We start from the raw sequence: 24,061 nt of genomic DNA on the forward strand, positions 1-24,061 counted from the left end.
TGTACCCAAAAACCTAAAATGCAATTTTAAAAAAGAGAAAAATAAAATAAAATAAAAATCAATACCAACTTAATAAAAAAAAAAATTAAAAAGATAGGTGAGCTGTATAACAGTCAAATGTTAATATGCTTAATATATTAAAAGTGTATTGGCCAGGCGTGGTGGCTCATGCCTATAATCCCAGCACTTTGGGAGGCCAAGGCAGGCAAATCATGAGGTCAGGATTTCGAGACCAGCCTGGCCAACATAGTGAAACTCCATCTGTACTAAAAACATAAAAAATTATCCAGGAGTGGTAGTGTATGCCTGTAATCCCAGCTACTCAGGAAGCTGAGGCAGGAAAATCACTTGAGCCCTGGAGGTGGAGGTTGCAGTGAGCCGAGATCCGAGATCGTGCCATTACACTCTAGCCCCAGTGACGGTGCCAGACACTGTTTCAAAAAACATTACGTTTATTACTGCTCTGATTGCAAACTGATACAGTATAACAGTAGATTATTTGGTATTTGGTATCAGGAGCTTTTAAAATGGTCATCCTCTTGACCCAGTAGTTGAAAATCTATCATTAAAAGGGTCTTCTGAGCAGATTCTATATAAGTAAAATGTTCATTAAATACTTTTCATACTTTCACATAACTTGAAATAACCTACCTATCCAACATTAGAGAAATAGTTAAGCAAATTAAGCAACATCTACCAGTAGAATACTACACCATCATTAAAAATCAGATTTTGAAGAGTTCTAAATTACATGAGGAAAAATATCTTACTCTAATATAAATGGAATAAAGTTAACAGAAAATTGAATATACGATATGGCCTCACCACAATATAAGGAAATATACTTAAGACCAAAGACTAAAAGGAAATATACCAAAATGATATCATAATCGTCTCTGGGTAGTGAGTTCATAGATTATTTCCTTCTTCCTCTTCTTTTTATAATTAGATATAAACCACAATTTCTTCTTCAATGAGAACATATTTTTATAATTAGAAAAAATGATCTAATAAAAGTATCTTTTAACTACAAGATTATGTGCCTGGAAAACATTCCTAGTTTCCCTTAAAGTCATTTGGCTAACAGAAGTAAATTTGTCTAAATCTCTCTAGAACACATATTCATATGTTCTACCCCAGGAGTAAGGAGTTCCTAAAATCTACTCCCTACTATGTAAAATAAAAGTACCTTTCATTTTTTTCTGAATTTGTTTCAGACTTCAGGTAGAGTTCTTGATAATTTTTGTTCACCAACACAAACTACAAAGGTAATCTGTTTGACAAACCATTTTTATTCAAAAGTACAATACTGCCTTGTTTCTAAATCCTTCCAGAGGACCTAGTGCAAGAAAATGCCTAACACTGGGGAACAGAAGGAGCCTAACTCCACCACAGAATTGTAAATTATATTTGGCCACTGTCATCAAAAAAATTCAAGTGGATTCAGTAATCCTGAAACCTGTTTCATCAAGCATTTTTACTATCATAGGTCACAAGGATTAAAATGAGTTGAGTTCAAAGGCGAGCTATAGCAATTCATCTTGGGTTCCTTCTCCCTTAAAAATGGCCAATAAAACAGAAGAAATGCTGTATCAATAAATTCAGAATAAAATGGAATAATTACAAATATTTCTATAATTTGTACCAGCATACCTGGTACAAATCTACCAGTAGGTAAACACTGTAGAGCCCCTAGAAATGGCAAGGAGAAGATGTGACAAAGATGCTCTTTAAGGGAATAAAGTCATCCTAAAAACTGAAGTTATTTTCTGCTCTACCAATCAAGGAATCACTTGCTGGGAAAGCCCCAGTAAGAAGTAGAGTGAGAAGAGGACCAAATTGGAGGGCCCCAGATTTGCATTTTAATCATAACTCTTCATAGTTAATTAGGAGATATGAGCACTCTCTGGATCTCAGTCTACCACCCATAAAATGATGGGTGGACCGAAAGATTTCTAAGTTTTCCAGTTCTGACATTGCATGGAGCTATAAGGAGCTCCATCCTGGTTGGCTCATGGAGCCACCTGCAGACTTTGGTGTCAGGGAACCAAGGAGTCTCAGTGCTGAATGACGATATAGTTCCTCAGTGTAGAATTTTAGAAACTATGCAAGCACTTTGGGTCTTTAAAAAAAAATTAGTTGGTCCCAGGGCTGTCTCTTATAACTTTAATATTTACACTATGACAAAGTGAAAGTGCTCATTAGTGTTCGAGCCAAAGTAATACCACTCTCTTTATTCATTCCAAAGAGCTTATTTTATGTGATCAAGAAAGCACTGGAGAGATAGAGACCCATGGGATATTTGCCTAGCCTAAGTGAGTCTCAGATGGAAATAAATATGAAAAGCATTTCGCATGGGACCTCTGAGAAATTGGTTCTTACATCTGGCCTTCAAAGGGCCAGGCCACAAATAAGTGACCTTTGACATGCCCCTTCTCTAGTTCAGTCTGGAGCTGCCCACAGTTCCCAGAGGTGTCCAGTCAACTCATTCTCCTGGTGCAGGATCCTCAGAGAGAATCTGGAGTAATGGTGGCTGGTGGTAAGAAGCTGCCAAAAAATCATGGAACAAAGATCTCTTCCAAGTTTCTATTTCCTCTGAATAGCTCAAATACTTCAAGAGTCCAAGTTCCCCTAAGATTTCATTTTTCTTAGCTGCAGTCTCTCTAGTTGTGATGAGTGTCTCAAAAAGGAAATCCTCTCCTCTTGAGTTTATGATAGTTTATGACCTGCCACTTCATTTCCAGCAATGTGTCCCGGCTCCCCTTGCAATCCACACAGGACACTTTCTCTTTCAGTTGCCTGGTGAGAGCTCTTGCCTCTCCAGATTAGCTGTGATCTTACTGCAGAGGTGGGAGCATAGTTAGCCACAGGGTCCAGGAGAACTACTGTCACCGAAAAGAGCACCTTCCTGTATTTGAGGGCTCTTCATCTCTTCTGGTACACCCAGGGAAAAGCCCAGCAGAGTCCACCCATAGTCTTTGAGGATTAATTCTGTAAGAACTTCTTACACTGAAGGGAATCCTCCTCCAGGGGATGATTCTGCTCTGTACTTCTGAGCTCTGATGGCAATCACATCAACATTGCTGGGGCCTGTGGCAGAAGAGGAACGTCACCCGCTGGAGACCAGGGGCAAGATGTTCCTCTGCAGTGCCAGGAAATGGCCAGAGGCACAGCTCTGTTCCTCCAATTTGTGGTTTTCTCTAACATAAAAAACAGAATGTGATTTGCATTTGAAATTTTACAGAATTCTTCATTTTAGGTCAAGACTGGCCTTACCCATAGGGTAGTGACTTATGTGGTAGGATTTCACACACACACACACACACACACACAAATATTATCCTTAAAAAGAAATATATTCCCACCAACCTGCTGTGGCATTTATCAGCGACCCTTTGAAATTCAGCCATTGAAGATGCAGGTTAAAATGCAAATTTGTTTCTTGGAGAGGTAGCACATAGAGCTATTATCAACTGTTAATGTTCCAGTATTGCTGGAATATCAGACTAAGAAGTTTGGGTTGAAAATAACATATCAATAAATGAAGACTGGCTTTATATATTGCATACTTAATTTATGAAAATAGTAACATTAAAAGGTGGCACTGAAATGTAAATAGAATCAATATCACTTTGGATAAATTAATGCATGACACATCTTTGATACGTTATTAATGGAAATGAGTTTGGGGGATATAATTTAGCCTTTGAGATTAGCGTCAAGAAAGAAAGGTATCTCCTCTGGTGCCCATGGCAAAAGCAGAGCATTAGTACGATTCACCATAGATCAGGCTCAGTTTGTAATTCAATGTACGTGGTTTATATGACAGAGAGCAAGAAGACCTGGTTCTGACTCTATCTCCACTACTTACAAGATGCATGAACCTGCTCAAGTCACATAAGCAAGGTGAGCCTCAGGTTCTTCATCTACAAAATTGGGATGTAAAAAAGAAGAGTAAATGTAAAATTCCTGTTCAGCAATTGTCTATTAAAGAATCTCTCCTTCCTGCCTCTCTCTATTCACATCCATTGGGGAAAGGAGTAAGCTGATGATGCCAGCAAAGGACCTCGGCACTCCTAGACCTAATCCTGAACCACTGACAGCTCTGAATTTGGAACAGGAGTGTTACTCCCATTGTTAATTCTTTGTTCGCCTGTCTCCTGGTGTTTGTTCACAATGGCAACTTCATGGGAAGGAAAGATTAACTTTTTGGCCTTCTTGTACCAGCCTGTATGTCTGTCTACCTTTCATACAAGAACCACCTCGTTGATTCAGACTGGAAGCTTCAAGAGGGAAGTTTCTTTCCATTTAATGCACTGAGGATGGTGCTCAACAGAGAACCACACTCAAATGGGGGCTAAATACTACATCAATATCATGGTTACAAAAGAAACACCTCTGTCTCTCACTGAATCACTAAATCTCATATTCTATAAAAACAAAATTGAACTGCAAACACCACCATGGCAAGAGGATTTAGGCACACTGACCAACTGATTGCATTCTATTTGTCATCCAGAGTGATCCTGGAGGCCTTCAGAGCCCGGACGAAACCTCTCTGTGACTCTACCCATATCTTTACTCAGGGAAAATCAAATTCGGCTGAGTATCTGCAGTGGCTTCGAGAAGTAACGTGATTGCAGGAGGGCAGCCTGCTGCCTGAGGGAAGAAGGGGCGGGCCACCTAGGAGGGGTCTCTGCCTGCTCAGCACCTGGGGCTGCTTTCCAGATGGTCATACAGCTTAACCCTTTCCTGTTATAGACAAGGAAATGGAGGCCCAGAAAGGTTAACAATCTTGCTCAAGATCCAGAGTTGGGGTTGAGAATTGCTTATGCAAGACTCAGACCCAAAGCAGATGACCACATTTTCAAATTCATTGAAAACTGGAAAAGCCATATGGCCCACCCAGCCTGGAAAACTCCCGTGTATTATTACCAATACATAGTAAACCAATCAAAGATTAACAAGTTTACTCAAAAACCAATCAGAAGGCCTCTCCCACATGCAAAATCCAACCCTAATAGAGCACTCACTGACCATCAGAGGGTGCCTGGCACCCTCTCTGCAGTCAGTTCTGACCAGTTCTCTGGGGGTTTACACCTGTCCTCTGGCCACCCACCCACTGCACTTCAAGCATTTGCTTGTTTCACTCTGGCCCCAGCTTTACCTGAGCGGTACTTGGCCTGTGCCTTGAGTTCCAGGGCCTCTGTTTACTTCACAAATATTAATATCAATTCTTTCAGCTTGTTCCAAAGCCAACAGAGCCTATCATCAGCAGGCAAGCCCCACCACTTGTTATGTAGCTGAGCCCGAAGAGCCTGTGGGTGCCGGCCAACTTTATCACCTCCCTCTTCTGAGAGGCAGAAATCCCCAACATCTCACAGTCCCCTGTGAGTGTGGGGATTCCCACACTAGGAAGTACCTACTTCACCAGGAAGTACCTGCTTCAGAGAAGCCCATGAGAAACCCTCCCAGAGCTAGCGGGGCCCACCCCCCCATTGTGGGAAAGCAAAGGGCAGAAGAGGTCTGGCTGGAGGACACTCTTGCCACTAGTCTTCCTCACTCAGGTCCAGCCTGTCAGTGGATAAAGCACGGTGGTGGGTTGGGGTATCTGGCTCTCCCTTGCCCTCCTCATCAGAGGTTTGGTGCTCCCTGGGAGCAAGATTCATCTGAGGAATTTCTGGGATGCTGGCTAATTCTGGCCCTAAGGACACTGGGAGTAACAGTGGGCTGCTAAGGATGTGATAGTGACTGGGCTGTTCCCTTCACATGACCCTACCAGGCAAGCCCTGGGCAACTCCCAGCACCTGCTGAAAACTGAAGTTGACCACTGGAGTAATTGGATTCATGACATGTGGTGGGGGCCGCGGAATGGGGCTCCTGGGTCATGGACACAGCTGAGGAATCTCCCACCTCCCAACATTGCTTGATCCTTTCACAAAGACAGTGGCAGGTAGAGAAGGAAAGAGAACTGGCCTACTCCTTCCTTTTGGCTGTATATGGTCATAGAAATTGCCAGAACTTTATATCTAGATTCAAGGGATCTCTCTCTCGCACAATTAGCTCTAAAACTTTGGGAAAGTTACTTAACCTCCTGGGTCCTCTTTGTTCGTGAAATGGGAATGTAATACACACCTTGATTGGCTGTGAAAGTTATGTGAGTCAGTGTTGTTGAGAAGTTGAAGGCACACAGTAGGTGTGCAAGGAAAATTAAATTCCATTCCCCAGTTCCTGGCTGGCAAGTTGGGGGCTAAACTCCTTTAAGCTCAGAGGAGACATGATGGGGGATAAAGGGAGAAGTGGGAAGCTCAGGGGCTGTGGTTTCTACTAATCCGCATTAAACTCCAAGTGACAACATCTTCACAATCCCATGAAATCAAGCAGAATTTCACTTCTTTCTTGTGACATTTCCAGAAATGAAGAGAGAGAGAATAAAGACATGGAGACTCTAATCTTTGGCTTCACTTCGGTTCCAAGACCTGGAGCCAACGGTGTGTGGAGGGTGGTCTGTTTGTCCAGGAAGGGTGAGTAAGACCAAGGTGACCCAGCCCAAATCTGGGACTCAGCTACGCCAACAAGCAGCTGGATCCTGTGTCTCAGGACCCACAGAAACGTATAAATCATCGGATACCAACTGCACCCTGGCAGCCTCCATCTCCAGAATCTAAATGCCAACAACTGGACTGGCAAAGAAACGAGGCCCTGGGCAATGCCTACTACAGACCCTTATTTCTTGTGGTTTGCTAAGAAAAAAAAAAGTAGGCCCAGGCATGAGGAGGGGGAAAACCAGGAGAGGCTAAAGTTCTTCTGACTGAAAGAAAAGACCACATGAGAGAGAAAGAAAGGAATGAGTTAAGTAGTAAAATGTTGTGAGTTTATTTATAATTCAACTAAACAAATTATCTTCCTACACAAACATTCTACAGATTATGTGAACAATACAATACTTTTTTGAGCTCTTTCTGATCAAATGCTTTGCTATTAAAGGTTATATTCCTAGGGAGTTGATATTGAAGTTTCTTGTTTCTTGTCAGTAAGCACAAGGAGAGGCCAACCCTCTGTAAATTCAAATTACATAAAACCTTTCCCCCAGTTGCCTGGTCTCTTAACAGCCCCTTTTCACCGAACTCTCTGGTTATGGAATGTAAGTATCTTTATCACAGTAGCACAGACTTTTGAAAATTTGACATAATAGAATTTCTTCCTCATAAGACATATCAAATACCATTGAAAACTAGTGGTTTTTTGCTTTTAACCAAGACCAAAGAAGAGGGTCTTTTATTTGTTTGTTTCTGTTTAGATTACTTCCACATGATCAATAAAATGTTCTCTCTGACCATCATCCCTGCTGACTAGAAGTGTCAGGAACCTTCACTTACCCTCACCTCCAGAGGTAAAGGTATGAACGGATTGTGAAAAAAACAAACACTGCAGAACATTGGGGGCAGCAGAGAGAAAGTGGGAGGACCCTGTGAGCAGATGATCCAAAAGCAGCAAAGAATCAACAGGCAACTAACAAATGAAGTACCTGAAGATAGAGACAACAATTTTTAGTGATTTGGGCTTGTCTCTGTTCTCTGCAGCTCCAACTCAGTGGCAACCTCGTGTGAAAAAATAGGAAATTTTTTTTATTTCTCTCTGTAACTCCGGGTCTGGCATGGTATAGGTTTCTTGAATGAGTAAATGAATGAATATGTCAATCAATGAATGAACAGTAATATTGAGAAGGGGAAGAAAACTATTACAGGTCAATTATAAGGGGTCCTGGAAGATTCCCCTTGTTTCCCATTGTCTTCTGACTCAGGGAGATGACAGCTGGAGCAGAGTACCTAGAGTTTGGGGACTTACAAGGCCACACATCTTAAGGAGAGTTTCACCATCAACTGCAATTCCTTAGGCAGTTTGAATTATAATATTTACTTACATGATACATTCTCCAGCTGCTGTAACCACTAGTGACCCGTCTCTGAATCCCTACTTCGTATGTTAGATATTTTCTCATTTGGAAAAATGTTCATTTGGAGAATTACTATGGGTTGACTGTTATGCTTCCTTTTTACTTCCCTCTCTAATAATAAAATCCTCAAGGGTTGAGACTGTCATACTCTTCTTTTTGTGTTTACTTCACTGCATATCCTAGAGCTGAGAACATATGGAAGAATGAATCAATTAATAAAATTAATGAACACACACTGAGGTTTAAAGAGAAGAATATTAACTGCTTGGTTTGATTGACAAAAAGCAACATCACTCTGTGTGTCTAGCTCCCAGCCCAGAGGCGCTGGCTCCATCCTCTCATGTGAGGGGCCCACAGCGATGCACAGGCACCTGCAGCCCGTACCTAAACCCTGCAGCTGGCACAGCCCTCTCTGCTCTTCATTCACCATTCTCACGAGTTGTAATGACAAGTTCAGCCCTCCATATTACACTGTATCTTCCATCCTGGGGAGTGTTTCACAGCTATCCCAAGCCCCACGCTGACGAATCAAGACTAAAAACATACTCCGATGCCAGCATAGACCACGGAGCAAGTGACAGACAAGATCAGCCTCAGAAACATGAGTCCTGAATTGCGATGTAAGTGAGCTTCCTCTTACAAGGACTTTGTGTGGAGCCGCTGGAAAAGGCTCATGGAATGCCCTTCCTCTGGGTGTCTTTTCCATCCCAACCTCTGGGGATTCCTCAATAATCGGGGAGGTTTCAGCAAGGGTTTGGGACTCTGTCTGCCCCAAGATCACAGGATTCACCTTGGCCTCTGGAAAGAACTGCCCAGTGTACCAGGATTTTATGAGTTACTTTTAGAGTAGGGAATGCGGGCAGATTTGTGGGAAAGTCAACAGACGATATCTCTCCACTGGGGAGAAGGCTCGCCAGCCTCAGAAGGCAATCTCAGGGTGGTCTAGGTGGATGTCACGGGATGGGGACCAACTCTCAATTGCCATGAGGAATCTGAGGAGATCCAAGATTATGGTTTTTATGTAACTCTCATACTCCTGTTTCACAGGGACCAAAACTTCAGCCCCGTTATGAAATCAACAAATGCAGAAAAGAGACAAGTGGCCACTAGATGGCAGCAGATGGTAAGAAACGTGAGTTTGCAGGCGGGCTGGGCAGAGTTAGGCTGGAAACCCCTCCATTTTGCTTTACATCTTTAATGAGATATGTGAAGAAAATTAGTCCCTTACATGCCAGACACAGATGCCACAGCATATGGAGAGATGCCGCACAGCAATATTTCTCTGGTTATTAAACAGGAGGCACCTAACCAGTCATTCACTGCATCATCATGCAGACTTATCCTTTAGATCTCTGGATACTATTGTTGACAAGGTAATAACAGAATAGAGCGGTTTAGAAGACTGATGTCGGGGCGTGGGCCCCTGGGCTCGTGGGACTTCGCCATGCCAGGGGACGTTGCCAGAAAATGAGGAGCAGCGTCTGGGGCCACTTTTCCTGGGCCGGGGGACACTGCATGGCTTCTGCTGCCAGGCTCAGCCCCAGCAGGTGTCTGCTGCTCTCTGGTCCCCCTGGCAGTCCTTGGGGGCTCATTTATTCAGAAGCCCCATTACCACGAGTCAATTCTGTGGTCTGACCTGTCACCACAAACCCCAAAAGGGAAAGGGAGCTCTGGGCATTTTAAAGAGCAAACCACACTTGCTTCTCCAACAAAATTGAAGAGAAACAGCATATCTAAAGTGCATTCAAATGCACATAGATAGGAAAACACTTTCCATGCTGCCCCAAACAAAAGGAAGGGGCCCTGCCCTGCTGACTGCAGAAACAGCCTCATTTGGAAGACAAACTTTCCTAGGAGAGTATCCCAGGTCCAGAGCAGGCAGAGATTGCTATTTTATGACTATATTCCACCCACTTCCCCACTCCTCACACTTTTCCCCAACCCCGCCACTCTGTCTGACTATTCCTTTATTTAATTATTTCACATTGCCAAACCCAGGGGCTTCGTAAGGCTTTTGTGGCAGCTGAGGAACAGAGAACAGATTACTCAGTCCAAGCAACCAGTGCCCCTCTCAGGCTCAACAAGAAACTGTTCTCTGATTAACCTGAAAGCCCAAAACTCCCAGGACTTCTCAGAGTCGCTGATGAAGCCCCCTAACAGTCCTGAAATGAAAGTAAATAAAACAGCCATTTTTCATACAGAGAAACTGAGGTGCAAAACTGAAATCAGCTGCTGCTCTCCTGGTCCCCATCGCTTTCCATAGAGTCGACCCTCTGAAGCATCTTCCAGTGAAAAAGTCGAGGCAAGATTCACCCTACCAGTATTTCTCTCCCTCTCTTAGAAAATTGCTTCCTGTGCTAGAAATGCTCACTTGTCTGTGTGACTTTAGACAACTCGCTTAACCTCTCTGTACCTCACTTATCATCTGTAATTTGAGGGACTAGAACCAGATGATGACTAAGGCCCATTCCAGCTCTGCAGTCTTGTGGCTAATTTCCCAGCCCTTTGCCAGCCCTCAAGGAGAGTCGTATGGGACACTTTTTCCAGCAATAGTCAAACTCAACGGGAGCAAGCAGAATTTCCTCCTCCAATTGAGAAGACACGGGGTGGTATTTGGAGTCTTGTCGATGTCCTTTGTCCTCGGAGCAAGGCAAACAGGGAGGCTTCAGATGTTACTGGCACTAACAGCAGGGCCTGAAGGTAGCCACACTCTTGTGGAAGGACCATGCAGAGCTGTCCCCATGGGCAGTGTAGGTGCATAGCCAAGACTCGGGGATGCTTTAATAACTACTTCTCAATACGAATGCCTGTTTTATTCTGCACAGGGGTGTGTGGCCAATCCAGGTCTCCCAGGAGGAATCTACTCTCACCCATAATGGGAGATTGGTTCAGCTCAGCGTCTCTCACAAAGGGCTGAATACAGCAGCATGCAGCAGTACAGGCAGCTCCCCGCAGCTCCACGTGAAAATGACTCACAGCAGTTTATGAACATCAAACCTCCTTTGATGTGTTCCCAGGCGTGAAGAACAGCCACGCGGGGAGGAGATGGACTCTGGTTGCTGGCTCTGTGGGGTGGTGCACAGAGGGCCTGGGCACATCTGGTACCATCCTGAAGCTCCACGAGAAATCCAGGCTGGGTAATTACCCAGGACTTCCTAGGACAATAGAGCTTCCTTTCATCTCTCTCTCCCTCCCTCTCACTCTCTTTCTGTCTCCAGCTACAAGGGAATTAGATTCTCCAAGAAATTACAACCTGTTTCTGTACCTTCACCTTTCCTGAGGAGATAACAATTCACATCCCTGAATGAAAGTTGTTTTATTGGGCACAAAATGAATGCACCCCCTCACTCAGCATCTGTGCCAATTACCTTAAAGCCACAGACCTGGCCCCTGTCAGCCAAGTAAAAGGATTTTTCTCCATCATGGCCATTTCCAGACTCTCAGCCTTTCAAGTGGCCACATGGCACCTTGTCCTCCTAACAGGCTCTCAATGATGACTGAATACAAAGGCTCCAAGTCTCCCTTGTGTTGGCGGCTCCTGAGACTGGGTCGATCACAATCGCCCACAGCAGAAGACAGCCGTGCCGACAGTCAGATGAGCATCAGGCCACACGGCAGAAGGGGAGGGTCAGCCACGGCCCCTTCATGCCCATTTCAACAGAAAGCTTATTTGTATGCAAGGGGTGTTTCCTTCCCAGACAGGGTTCAAGAGCACATTAGTCCCTGGAAACTTGGGTGAAGTCCTTGTGGTTATAGAAGGGAGTGGCAAAGGGCATGTAGAAAGAGAATCATTTCCCCCCCATGCCTGCACATTTCACTTTCTCAAAATGAAGCTGATTTTATTTTACAGTTAAGTTGGACTTTGGCTGAAAAGCCCTCATATTCCCAGAGATCTGCACATACCCATGCACGGAAATAACATAAACAGCTCCTCTTTACTGAGCAGTGACCACGCGTCAGGCACAATGCCTGAGGCTTCACATGCATCATCTCTAATCCTCATCGATGTTCTGGGTGTGGGAGGGAAGGCAGCTATTGTTATCCCTGTTATAGGGATGAGGAACCTAAGGTCAGAAAGGCTAAGAAACTGTCTTAGGGTTGAACTACAGTAGAAAAGCTAAAATTCTAGATGGTTGGATTCCAAAGCATCATCTCTCAACCACTGTACTATGGGGCAATATGCTTTTTAGCAAGTGTTTACTCTGTTAGAGGCACTGGGGTTATGAGGTAGTACTGGAAAGACAGTTACTAACTTCAGAAAGTTTCATTTTAACTGCACACCCATGCACACAGAGCTACACACCCATGCACACAGAGCTACACACCCAGCACATAGAGCTACACACCCATGCACAGAACTACACACCCATGCACACAGAGCTACACACCCATGCACACAGAGCTACACACCCAGCACACAGAGCTACACACCCATGCACACAGAGCTACACACCCAGCACACAGAGCTACACACCCATGCACACAGAGCTACACACCCAGCACACAGAGCTACACACCCATGCACACAGAGCTACACACCCAGCACACAGAGCTACACACCCAGCACACAGAGCTACACACCCATGCACACAGAGCTACACACCCAGCACACAGAGCTACACACCCATGCACACAGAGCTACACACCCAGCACACAGAGCTACACACCCATGCACACAGAGCTACACACCCAGCACACAGAGCTACACACCCATGCACAGAGCTACACACCCATGCACACAGAGCTACACACACATGCACAGAGCTACTGTAACTATGGTGTCTCCCAAGAGTGCTGTCACTAAGGTATCCAGGTCCATCCTTCCTCGATATCCTACTCTCATTCCTCCTCCCCTTGAACCACCATTTGAACTGTGCATCGGATACAGACAGGTCTTCTACAGAAAGGTCGAAGCTGCTTGAAATTTACAGACAATTATGTGAGCAATTCAACCTTTTCTACATTATGCTATAGTTATCCAGCTCCTGAGCTAGCCATCAGGTAATTTTGGTTTGTTTTTAACTTGGCCAGGAAGTTTCTCTGACTCATTTCTCTATCTTTTCAGAGGAATAGGGTAGGGGAGCAACAGGGACAAGGACACAGAGGATTTCAAGCTTGATGAAGGTTCAGGAAGTCAAGTCATAGGTCAACTTAAAGAAATAAAGCAGGGGAGGATTCAGGGTGGAGGGGGGTGAAGCTCCATTGCTTCCATGACCCAATAAGATAAGTGGTGATAGAGCTGATGGACACTGTGTGCAAAGGTCAAACAAAAGGAAAGAAGCAGACATTGTGCTAGTTGCAGATTTTGCCAGGAGCAGACTGGCTGCCAACACTGCTTCAGCCTTGACTCACAGAGATCCAAGATCTGGAAGACAAGACAGTGTCCTTCTGTGCTGGACATCTTCCATGAAATTGACCCAATTGGAGGAACTCCCTGTGGTTAAGAAAAACCTTCCTTCCAAGGCCAAGTTATTGAACCACCTATATGTAAGACCGGAGACTGAAACCATTTAAGTCCCAGGAAAAATGCAGACTTAACCTTCTTATGACCTAGACCTCTTTGCAAATCTAATGAAAAAAGTTTGCTATACATAAAAGTTTGCCTCCAATTTTATTTCAGGAGATTTGTGCTCCTTCCTGGACTGCCCCTGAATCTGGAGGTAGTAATTCTAGATCAAAGTCTCCCTAGAACCTTAAAAAGGGTGGACTGAGAAGATTGGATGTACAGCTCTAGGTAACCACTCCTCCACTGCCACCACCCACTTTCTAATCCCCAGGGGAGCCTGGTCATCTTGCCAGACTATTACTATTTCTCCTGACAAAACCCAAGTTTTAGGAAGCTAACAGGGTCTTTGTCTCTGATCCTCTCTATGCCTGTCTCTCAAGGTGCCCCCTCATGAATGAATCTGAATCCTCACTTTCACTTCTCAACTCTGGCTCCCAATTTCCGTTTTCCCACCCTTCATCTCGGGGAGCCATCCCGGAACCCCCTCATTAATCCGCAGACATCCATCTCAGGACTTCATGCTAAGAATTCATCAGTCCCTACTTTCTTGCATTTGACCACTGGAGGGCAATGCTGGACTGGCCAAAGCTCTCTAGGTGTTCCGCTCCATCTTTGTCTCAACCTTGCCTGTCATTTCAGGATGCAGCCTCTGGTTGGAAGCCAAAACCAAGGACCAATAGAGTACCCGTAGGCTAGTAGAACAGCTAGGCCTATTACAGCAGCTCTCCGACACTGGGGATCATAGATATAAAAGGAAGGTCATGGAAAAGCATATCTGTTTCCATGGGTGACACAATCCCCTGGGAAAGAATCTGAGAGGGGTGCTTGCCTAATTGTATTATTAACCAGAAACAACCTGCCTCTCTGACTAGGGGATGCAGAGTCCTACCTGTCTTCACTCTCTCAGATGTAAGCCCCTGGAGGGTAATGTCTTAGTAAGATCTGCATTCCTCTAGTAAGTACGGTGCTTGGTAACAAATACTTGTTGGATGAATAAATGGATGAATGCGTGTATGGTTACATAGGTATAAATTGGAACTGGCCATTTTCAGATTTCTTGTTATTTTCTAGCTCTTATGACACCTAAAATTTAAATAATTAATCTGTTGCTGAGCATTCTAGTCTTAAAGGTAGCTAAGGATGGTCAATGGCTAATTAAACCAGTGGTTGTCACTGTACAAATGTTATTTCAAGTACTACTTCAAAAGTTTCAGGTCTGTTATTTTTAGGAAGTCCTTCATTATGTCATCCGAGTGTCCTCAGACCTCACCAGCCTGTGGATTACAAAATACTGACACTATTTCATTAATATTCAATTTACAAGAACCTGCAAGCTCATCATGTAGAATATCATTATGTCCCCAAGTGATTTGTGGGAATTTCATATGCCACAGTGGGTCTCCATGGGGCCCGACAGTTCCACGGAGCCAGTGCTCTTCCTCAGGCCACTTTCCATCATGTCCTGAGACTTTTCTCCAGGCAGCTTTTCCCTCTACCTCCACCCCAATGGATCCCATGTCAGCGTGGAGTCTCTCAGCGGTCTACTCTCCTAATCATTCAAAGCACTGCTAAATGTTTGAAGAAGAAAGAAGAGCACATTTTGAGACTCAAATCCCAACTTGAGACTCTTTCTACCTCCAAGCAGGCTTACACATAGCAAAGACCAGCTCAAGGCGCCCAGTAAAAATCTGCAGGCATCTCCATATCTCCAAGTGCAGAGAACAGAGGAAGTCTTTTCTTCTCAGACCAACACTAGCTCTTTTCCTGCCCTGGAATGATTGACAGTGAAAAAAACACATTTCCTCCAAGGAAGCACTTCACCTGCCTCTCCACCTTCTCAGATGGGGCCCAACCTTCATGACCCCGACAAAGCAAACCTGGTGCTCAGCTGTCTTATTAGATCTTATAATACTATGTGTGGGACAGCAACAGACCTAACTGAATTCAGATTTGGGAAAAATAGGCCCCTCATTCTAACTAAAAAGGCACCATTTAATTTTTCTAACAGAACACTTACTATTTTGACGTACAACATCTGTTTTCAGTTTAATGATGACTTTGTAATCTCGAATACAATGAGTGAATCGTTATTTGAAATGAGAACAACCTCATTCTCAACCTTACTTTAGTTTTCTCAACAAAAGAAGAGTGCTCAAAGTTCATCTAGGGTCTTTACCTAGAGAAACTTGATGCTGTCAGCAATCTTCAAGGAGCAGCTCTGCCAAGGGAAAAAGAAAGAAAAAAGGAAATCCTGCTTTTATAAAAATCCCTGTTATAAAAACTTCTAACAAGTCTCTCCCCACAGTTCAAACCTAGGTCCCCAGAGTACATGGTCCTCATCCTTCTCATAAAAATGCTGTTAAAAAAAAAAAAAAGATGTCATTTGACACCTTTCCTGAGAGCAGAGATTGAAAAAAAAAATCATTCTAAAATGACATTTTTCTATCACTGTCCAATGGGAGGTGAGTTAAGCATGTCCTACACTATGCTCTTGCTCAAGATGCCTTTGGTGTGAATAAGGGATAGGTTTCTAGGGTGAAATCTCTGTTCTATACCTGCAAAAAACAACGTACAGAAATTTCCATAGCAGAAGACTGACAGTTAATACATAGGACTCCATAGGAAGGAAGTGTCCAGGGTCAGCTCCCTGCATTCAAATACAGACCTGCACCAGGGGTCTGATTTCCAGGTCCAGGCCTCAGTGAGTGGATGATGCCTGAGGTCAGGCCTCAAGTCCAGGTTTAACACTGATGGAAGGCCACAGACCCTCCTGCCTTGTGATTTTGAAAAGCCCAGAATCTTTCTCAGTTCCTACTGATGCTCACTTTGGCCCAGGTGAGAAGTGTCTGAGATTGCTTCCCTTGAAACCACAGTCATTTTATAACTCCAAAACCAAGCAGCCCTGGTTATGCTGCTGTGGCAGAGCAGAGAATGTTGGACAGTCCTTCCGAACTGCACACATTGGGTTCTCCCTGGGGAGGTGATCACATTATGCTACTTTGTTGAGCACTAAGGACTCCAATAAGGACTGTGAATCCCAAATATTGCTTGTGTGGGAGCCATGTCTTTCAGGTCACTCACCAGAAATTATCCAACCAGAAAATTTTCTTTCAAGTTCTGTTCAGAGTCCAGCAGTTCACATACAGGATTCAGATGAAACTTCTAAGTATCGCCTGTGTCTTGGATAGAGCACCCTGGCAGCCTCTTGAAAATCAATTCCCTAAGAAATCTGTCTTTTAGAAATGGACCTTCCCAAAGCCAGTGAGAGAATAGGAGGAGTACAAGTTTTCCAAAGGGAGACATATACAGACTTTCATGTCATTAATTTCTGAAGTCAGACCATGATAAATGTTGGTCAGAGTACAATGCATAGTAGCCCAAAGGAGGGGGAAATTAGCTTGGTTCAGGAGGACCAGGAAAGGCTCCCTGTGGAAGTTTTAGTTAAAGTGACTTAAAGGATGAATGATTTTGATGAATGAGGGATTGGAGAAGGACATAGCAGGCAGAGGGAATGCAGCTTGAGCAATGTCAAGGAGGAATATGAACCGTGCTTGGGGAACAGTGTTCACTTGGTGAGAGCTGAGTCTGTCTGAGTTGGGGCAGGGAGTGGTTGGAGTGGTGGCTTATAGCTTGACTGAGAAAGCTTTTGTGAATCATACTAAGGGACTAGATTCTGTTATATGGGAAATGGGCAGAAATCAGAGGCACATAAGAGGAAATATGCTTCAAAGAGCACTTGGAAAGATTACTGTGGATGGGAAGATTGGGTCTGAGACAGGAAACAATGAGATCAGATGTAAAGTTAATACGAAGCTGAGGTAGACATTGAGAAGGATCAAAATGACTCGGAAAGAGAAAATAGACTCAAGAAACACCTCAAAAATAGATAAACAATATGATGGAGTGAGAGCAAAAGGAGATCGTCTCTTCCCGACATCCTGGCTATGTGCTGGAAGATTCTCTAGTCCCCAAGCCCCAAGGTCTTACCATTAGAAATTAATCCTTACTCATTTGTCCGTTAAGACTTAAGGTGTCAGTCCTTTCAGGAATGTTTTTATGTGTCTATGGTCCAAAGGATTAATCTCCAGTGGCAGAAAGCCAGGTACCAACAGAGGAGATTTGGGGACAGTGGTCTTCTCGGAGCCCTCAAAAATCATTACATAGTTGACTGCCCACTCCTCTTATTTATAAAGTTGTTTGTGTGAATAAGCACCCAACTACTATGTCTGTGACCATTTGATCACTGATTGAATATGAAATAAAAGCCAAACATCTAAATTCTTTTTTTCTCTCTGAATTATCCTTTTTCCTCTCTTCAGATTTGGAATAAGGAAACACAGATCCAGAGAAAATGTCCTAAATCCTTGACCCCCCTATCCAGTTGGTGCCCCAGCCTAGTAAAATGGCTTTGGGTGCAACGTTTTCCCAGCAGCAGACACAGCCTTCCCTGGGAGTATTGGGTAGGCCTGCCCAGGGCTACCATGCAGCACACATACATCTTCCCAACCAGCTCCACCATCACAAACACCATCCACACTGTCACGGGCAAGCCTCTGGCCACCGATGCCACCCCACCTGCTCTGGTGCGGGCATACCTGCTGGACTCCCTGTACATGTCTATGGTGTATCTGTGCAGTCACAGTTGTCACCAACTCAATTCTGTGTAACCCTAAGTCCAGGCATCTTGGGGTGGGTGTCTTCTTATTTCTTTGTCCATGGTCCTACTCTCCTTTAAAAATTGTTTATGAGAGTATTTTGCAGAAAGATACATGATCTTGAAAGAGAGAGACGGAAAGAGATAAGGTAGGAGAGTGACAGGGGTGGAGGGTAGAGACTTTAAGAAAGACAACGAAAGAGAAAGGATGCTTGACCTTCATCAGTCCCAGCTCCCAAAATAAGATTGGCCCTAAAGATAGCTTATTATTTATCCCAAATTAAAATTTTGTGGCTCTGCAGTCATTGTGTACACAATGAAAAGAAAACCATCACACAAAAGATGCAGTTATTCTCACAGTGGGAACAATAGCAGCCAAGCTGATTCTGCTCCAAGAATAGAATGGTAACAGTGTTAAGTCGGGAACTCCAAAACTTTGTCAACAAATAGAATGATTTCTTGATGAGAAAACGACTATAAAAGAAGGTGGGCAGAAAAGCAGCCTTCTGACTCTTGAACCGGGCATGGGTTGCCAGGGAAAATTCCAGCCTTGGTTCCTTCATAGCGAGCTCATAACCAGCTGTTCTGACTGGGGAAAAGCCTTGCCTGAATATGCACAGACTCCAGAAAGCCCTCACCTTACCCCTGCCCAGCATCATATAGAGAATCTGACAGACTGTACCTGCTTCTCTTGCCTAAAGTTAAGCATTTTCAGCTCCATGATAGCAGAAATTTCAGCTGGTTTTTGTTTCCATTGTAGCCTCAGCATTCAGCAGAAGGTTTGTATATAGTTGGCACTCAATAAACATTTGCTGAATGGTTGATTGATTAATCAATTAATTGATTAATTTAAAATGAACAAAATCTTCCTTCTTGTCTGGCTTCTGAAGAATGAGTCTGAGTACTGGAAACTGCCAGACAGGCAACAGAAGCCTCAGTGCACTTGGAAAAAATGACCGTTTCTACCTTTACTCATCCTTCTGGACACCTTAGATTCCTGAAATTCAGGAACAAGGACCCAAGAGATCATGACCCACTAACTGTCTTTTAACAAAAGACTATCTTCCTGGCTGTTTCCTTTCAGAGAATAAGCCTCCTGGGGCTGATAAGGGAATGGCACCATATGCTGAAAACACAGACCCTGAGTGGTGGAGGGCACCAGAGCCTCCTCTGAGGAGCCTGTTGGATTGCAGCCTTTGAACAAATCTAAGTGTGTCTTTTGATAGCACTGGCATCAACTACCCCCAAGGACCTCTTTCCTTTATTGCTTCAGCAATGAAGCAGCCGCATGGTTGTTGTAGATAAGGTGACCCAAGTGCATTGTGAATGCAAAGTAGGCTACATGGTGCACAGCACTGAGAACCGCAGACACGCCACGTACCGGCTTCTCTACATCGCGCTGCCCTTCCTCTGTAAATGGCCCCCAGGTAAGCTGGTGTGATTTCCCACCACTTCTCATTTCTCATTTCCTATTCTTTTTTCTTTGCCAGATGGCTCCCGCAAGACTCAAATCACACAGTCTTCCAACATGGCCACCGTGATTGGAACATATGTCAAGTTCCAATGCCAATATAACATTCCTGATGGGGAATTATGATTCTGTGTACTGGCATCTGCAGAGAGCTAACCAAAGGCTTACCTATTTCTGCCATCCCTTTCAAGGCACCCTGGAATCAGAGCATTGCCAGTTGTCTGTGGACAGAAAATTGTTCTCCAGAGCCTTAATCCTTAAGCATGTGCAGCCAAGAGACGGAGCCATTTACTGCTGTGCACTGTGGGCACCATGATGCATGCTGAATATCACACTTTACAAACACTGTAAGCCTCAAGCAGCCTCAACACAGAAAATTCAAAGGCTCCACCAACAACATACAGGGTGCTTAGTGTCATCTTAAACTTGCATCTTGAATGCATCATCAATTCATTCATTCAAAAGTAAGAATCCCTTATGGCTTGCAAATCGATGTACTGAGCATTGTGAGGAATGCAGACATACAAAACAAACCTTCTCAAATAATAAAGTGTTTTCAGCAGGTAGCTTCTCCCCACTTGTATCTTGCTAAACCATGAGAAATTAAAATTAAATCCTGTTTAATTATTTGAATCTTCCAGCTGACAAGTAAAGCACAGTCTTTGATACACAGAGGGACAAATGAATTGCACACACATACAAACTCAAGGTCAGCAATTAACATCTTAATTACATACCTGCAACTTACCAACATTTCTAAAAGCCTGAAAAAATATTATATATCTATGTATACATTTATGTATACATTTATAGATAGATAATATATAAATTCATAGACAGACATGCAGTAAGAAGCATCATAAAATGACTAAGCTCAAGCCCAGACTCCAAAGCCAGACTTTTTGAGTTTTGAATTCCAGACCTTCCATTTACTGACTCAAAAGCCATATGACCTTGGGCAAGTTACTTTGTGCCTTGCTTTCCTCATCTCTAAAATAATGGTAACAGTAACACCTACCTCAGGGATTGCTGCAGGGATTAAGTGAACTATAGCACATGCTAATGTATTCAGAGCAAGGCTTGGCACATGGAAAGCACTCTGAGTATTAACCACTCTTGCTGTTGAAGGTGATAATATCCTGATGATGATTATTACATTTCCCCTGTGTCGGGCTGGGTTGAGCCTTTAGGAAGTTGTTGGTAAGAAGTCAGTCAGTCTCTTGAACAATTAAACTTTATTTTCTATATTAGTACCCTATCTAGTAAGAACTAAATATCAATGGAAATTCAGAGAAATACAATTCAAAAGGCCCTGAGGACCTTTTTCCTGGATGGTGATAAATTATTGAGGACTTCCTAAGTAGAAAAAAAAACAGAGGAAAGTTATTTCTGCTTGACCATGATAAAAATAAGCAAATGTAGACTTTTGAGATATTAAAATGACAGTAGCTCCACTCATTAAATGAATAGATTAGTGGAATAATTTATAAATATAAAGCCAAAAGTAAAATTAAAGTTGTTTATGAACATATTTTTTAAGTATTTGTTCTATCAACATAACAGGCATAGTAGATGACCTGAAAAAGTTCCCACCTGCAAGAAGATAAATTAAGTCACAATATGCCTGACCTTGTGTCATCCTCAAAAACTGGGAAGTCAGGATGAGTCCAAGACTCCAGAAGTGAGGAGGTTCCACAAAGACACCTCCACATCAGCCTCTGCTTATTCAAGGCCCCATCCATGGAAACTCAATGGTGTGAACTACTGCTCTGAGAACTGCGGGTAAGTGAGGACTGTCTTGATTTTCTTTTCTGAAGATGCAGGGTCTCCTGCTGATTCAGATCCTGTGTTTTATTCATCAGTGGGAACACAAATCCCCTGCTGTCTTGCTGGCTTTCCCATTTGCAGCCAACATATGGGTTTATCAGCACTGGTACCCCCTGAAGAACAGCCCTTCAGGGACATGGAACAACACAAAACAGGAGATTTTTCTTGGAATAAAGAGTTGGGGAAGGATCCTTTGTAAAATTTGGTTTTGGGATGAGATATCAAAGTCTTAACCCTCAAGGGACAGGTGGAGACTCAGGGGTATTTGGTGAGTGACTGAGTCCCTATTCCTCCTGGGCTTGCTCTTCCCCAGGGCACCTCAGAACCAGAATTGCTGAATGTTAATGTGGGGGACTCAGGTTTCCTACAGGACACTTACAACTCTGGTAACCCTGCTGTATGCTCTGCCGGTAAGAAACTACTTAGTAATTCCTCCCAGAGCCAACATCCAAAGACCAATGCCACGTCACGTGCAATAGGGAAATGCAACTCTGTCATCTGTGTCTCTGATTCTGTCATTCATTACTCCATGCTAAAAATCCCAATGAGAGAAATCATCTTTCTTCTTTTTCAAAACCAGCTACCATTGAAGGTGAAGAAAAGTTTAGAGGAAGAAGAACGAAGTCATTACAGAACGATGCATTGGTTGGCGAGCACTGCCCAGGGGCGGGTTTTCTGGTAAGCGATCCATAAGAAGCAAAGCAAAAATTGTGGTGGTGCTGATGGGATATTTGAGAGTCTCTGCCCCAACCGTCTCATAATCGAACTGGAAGCCCTTCAGTCTCCCCATGCAACCCTTGAAGGACAGTCACAGAAGAAAAGATGAGCAGGAAGGTTTAACTAGTTAACAAGTATTCATCAACGGTCCATAAATCTCAGGGTACAGAAGTGGCATTTTTGTATCCAATTATGGATATTAGTGTTTTCTATGTGCTCCATGCCACGCTGAGAGCCAAGCTCTCTCCCATTGTGTAGCTCATACCGTAGCAGGGCTTACAGTCTAAAAGAGGAGCCAGATCAGATGCTTGTGGAAGCAAGAGATACTTGGTGGTGATAATTATGTGGGTGTTCCAGGAGGAAAGTACAGATTGAAATTAGAATATTTCCATTTCAGGATGAGTTAGGTGATGGGAACCAAGAAGACATCCTAAAGGAATTAAATCCTGAGCTGAGAATAGATATGAAAAAGTTTCTTTATTTACATCCCAAGGTCCCAAGTCAGTAACAGAAGCAGAATTACCACTCAAGAAAGGCCCCACTTGACTCTATGCTGTTTTGCTCGGCAGCTGCTTCCTGTGATGCCACACAGCTGGGCAAGTGAGTCGCAGATGGACTATTTGCAGCCAAAATCTTTTTAGAGACAAATGACACTGTGTTTTCCTTGATGCCCATTGAAATTCCTCACTAATTTCCAAAAATATCTTATGTTGCTTTAAAACAACCAGTGAGGCCGAGACATTTCAGTAGAACAAATCAGAGAAACAAAGTTTATTCCAGCCATCTGAGCATTCTGGGCCCAAATTAGCTAGACTGAGAAGAAGAATCACTTACTTACCAAAGGCAGTTCCAGGACACCCAGCAGCTGAGGTCCTGACTCACAGCATTCTAACCAAGAGAAAACACAAACACAGTGTCTTCTCTTTTCATTCACCTCTGTTACTGGTCTTCAGTTGCTTATCCAACCAGCTGGAGACAGAGCAGAGAAACCAGAAAGCAAAGACAGCAATTAGAAATAGAAGAAACAGCTGATAAGCACCCTGCATAAGCAGAGGTGAATCCTGGGCACCCACCAGGGAAAGACTGCTGTTGCTAAAGCTTTATGTGAGGCGTTTGAGGGTTACAAGTAAGAGATAAAGCAAGGAAAGGACTTTTCTTTACCAAATTTATCTTTTTTTCACCCATAAAACTCAAAGAGGATGGGGAAAGAATGGATGTATTCTCAAATCAAAGGAAAAATGTTCTAAAACTTCCAATGAGAGAGAAAATCAGAAGTTCTGGCACTTTCTCCCATTTATATTGAAGTAATACTATGTGTAAATGTTTTATATCAAAGATCCCAGAGTGGCAGAGACCATCAGAGAATGGCACTAGGCTGGGCATGCACAGTAGCTGGTATGGGGTTAATTTGATTTGACCTTGGCATCTTTTCTCTTCTTAAAGTCCTCCCATCCTTTCTTCATCCTACACAGACAAAGAAGACTAGGGTCTAGCTCATGTGTGTCTTCCATCCTTAGCTGCCAGAGACAGCTGGAAGACCTTTGCCTAAGGGCACAGTAGATTGATACTGCCCATATGTCTGTGACACGGCTCCATTCAGCTCATTCATTTATCTACCCAAGTCCTACGGCAGCCTAACATGGCTGAACAGACCCCTGTTTCCCTCAGAGGAATGTTCTTCGCAAGGTTTGAAATGACAAGCTCTGTGTCTCTCCTGGTAACGACGGCTCAGGCCAGGAGCTATGACCAGGTCACTAACCCCACCATGGCAAAGCAGGAGAGACAAGGGAAAGAGGCCAACATCTGTGGAGGGCTTACAAATGAGTACCTGGCACAGGAATAAGTGCTTCACACGTGTTTTCTCATGTCAACCTCACAGCATCCCTGCAAGGTAACTACAGTTAGCGCATTATAAGGAAATCAAGACTC

The 24,061-nt window shown here is 43.6% G+C and overlaps 1 long non-coding RNA gene and 1 gene segment (V, D, J or C); one reads left to right on the forward strand and one right to left on the reverse strand.

Annotated features, from left to right (window-relative positions):
* LOC100385731 (T cell receptor alpha chain constant-like) overlaps positions 1-24,061 on the forward strand; it is a 257,258-nt gene that overhangs the window by 68,460 nt on the left and 164,737 nt on the right.
* Positions 934-24,061, reverse strand: part of LOC144577367 (uncharacterized) — a 120,910-nt gene continuing 97,782 nt past the window's right edge. Inside the window, exons 3-5 of the long non-coding RNA XR_013521085.1 lie at positions 3,872-3,926; positions 3,370-3,506; positions 934-3,200 (exon numbers count right to left, since the gene is read on the reverse strand). This is a non-coding gene — a long non-coding RNA (uncharacterized LOC144577367). The remainder of the gene's footprint in view (positions 3,201-3,369; positions 3,507-3,871; positions 3,927-24,061) is intronic.

The sequence above is a fragment of the Callithrix jacchus genome, chromosome 8 (genome assembly GCF_049354715.1).
Source record: "Callithrix jacchus isolate 240 chromosome 8, calJac240_pri, whole genome shotgun sequence".
Lineage (NCBI taxonomy): Eukaryota > Metazoa > Chordata > Mammalia > Primates > Cebidae > Callithrix > Callithrix jacchus.